Source organism: Kryptolebias marmoratus, linkage group LG6, assembly GCF_001649575.2.
Source record: "Kryptolebias marmoratus isolate JLee-2015 linkage group LG6, ASM164957v2, whole genome shotgun sequence".
In the NCBI taxonomy this organism is placed as follows: Eukaryota; Metazoa; Chordata; class Actinopteri; order Cyprinodontiformes; family Rivulidae; genus Kryptolebias; species Kryptolebias marmoratus.
In genome coordinates this window covers 27,193,697-27,196,054 of record NC_051435.1, presented here as the reverse complement: position 1 = coordinate 27,196,054, position 2,358 = coordinate 27,193,697, and positions in this window count along the sequence as shown.

Genomic DNA, 2,358 nt, shown 5'->3' with positions numbered 1-2,358 from the left:
CATGCCATTTGGCCTTACCAACGCCCCCGCCGTCTTCCAGACTCTTATTAATGATGTGTTGCACGATTTTCTTAACAATTTTGTGTTCGTCTACTTAGACGACATATTGATTTTTTCAAAGGATGCGGAGACACACAGAACTCACGTCAGGGCAGTTTTGCAAAGATTATTTGAGAACAAATTATTTGTTAAAGCCGAAAAGTGTGCTTTCCATGTGTCCACGGTGTCTTTTCAGGGGTTCATCTTTGAGAGAGGGCGATTCCGCACCGACCCCGAAAAGATCAAAGCCGTTACTGAATGGCCGGTCCCGTCCTGTCGCAAGGAGTTACAACGCTTCCTTGGGTTCGCAAATTTTTATAGACGGTTCATTAAGGACTACAGTCGAGTTGCTACGCCCCTCACCCAGCTAACCTCAACCCTCTGCAACTTTTGTTGGACACCTGCAGCAGACATGGCATTTCGGGAGCTTAAGAGACTGTTTTCATCGGCCCCCGTCCTCTGTCACCCAGATCCGGGAAAACAGTTTTTTGTGGAGGTGGATGCCTCAGACATGGGTGTGGGGGCAGTCTTGTCCCAGAGGTCTTTGTCAGACAGTAAGGTACATCCCTGCGCTTTTTTTTCTCGACGCCTATCGTCTTCTGAACGCAACTATGATGTGGGAAATCGAGAGCTTTTGGCCATCAAGCTAGCACTTGAGGAGTGGCGGCACTGGCTTGAGGGTTCCAGGGAGCCATTTGTCATTTGGACAGATCACAAAAACTTAACATACCTCCAGAATGCAAAGAGATTAAAACCCCGACAAGCCAGATGGTCTTTGTTTTTTGCTCGATTTAACTTCATTCTCACCTACAGACCTGGATCCAAGAACATCAAGGCCGATGCTCTCTCTCGACAGTTCTCCGCGACAGACTCTCCTAAGTCTGAGGTCAACGTGTTGCCCGCAGCCTGTTTCGTGGGATCTCTTACTTGGGAGATCGAGAACACGATTGCGGTGGCCCAACGTACGGAACCAGATCCAGGAACTGGACCAAGAGGGCGAAGGTTTGTACCAAAAAGTGTTGTTGGCAAAGTGCTTGATTGGGTACATAACCACAGGTTCACCTGCCACCCGGGAATCGCCAGGATGACAACTTTTGCACAAAGACATTTTTGGTGGCCTACTATGACAGCTGATATTAAGGAGTACGTTAGGGCATGTCAGACCTGTACCCGGAACAAGTCCCTTCATCAGCCACCTTCTGGATTGTTGCAACCCTTACCTGTTCCTGCTCGTCCTTGGTCCCACATGTCATTGGACTTCATCACGGGACTTCCTCCCTCTGAAGGTAACACAGTCATCCTCAATATTATCGACCGTTTTTCTAAATCCGCCCATTTCATCCAGCTAACCAAGTTGCCTTCAGCTTTAGAAACTGCTCAGTTGCTTGTCCATCACGTGTTCCGGCTCCACGGCATTCCGCAGGATGTGGTGTCTGATCGAGGCCCTCAGTTTGTCTCCCAGGTCTGGAAGGCTTTCTGTAATGCGCTGGGGGCTCAGGTCAGTTTGTCGTCCGGTTATCACCCTCAGTCCAACGGTCAAACCGAGAGATGCAACCAGGAGTTAGAGGCGGCCATATGATGTGTTACCAACAATAACCCCTCCTCCTGGTGCAAACATTTACCCTGGATTGAGTATGCCCATAATGGGCATACCTCTGCAGCCACAGGGTTTTCCCCGTTTGAAGCCTCTCTGGGATACAACCCACCTCTTTTCCCAGATCTGGAGACTGAGATCCTGGTTCCATCAGTCCAGGTGCACATTAAACCCTGTCAGAAGATCTAGAGACAGACAAGGGCAGCTCTTTTGCGGACGGCTCGTCAGAACCGAAGGTTTGCTGACCGTCATCGAGTTGCGGCCCCAAATTACCAGGAAGGGCAACAGGTATGGCTGTCTACACGAGACATTAACCTTAAAGATACTCCTAAGAAACTCTCCCCTAGATTCATTGGACCATACACCATCGAGCGAGTCATTACCCCACTGCCGTCAGACTGCGCTTACCTACATCCATAAAGATTCATCCCACTTTCCACACTTCTCAAATAAAACCCATGTCTGTTAGTGCTCTGTGCCCTCCTACTGACCTCCCCCCACCCACCCGGATCATCGACGACCATCCTGCTTTTACTATCCGCAGGATACTGGACGTCCGGCGGCGAGGGAGGGGGTTTCAATACCTCGTTGACTGGGAGGGGTACGGTCCGGAAGAACGTTCCAGGATTCCTAGGACTTTTATCCTGGATCCTGACCTTATTACTACTTTTTATAGGGAACATCCTGAGAAACGTCCTGGGTCGCCTGTAGGCGACTATTGGGGG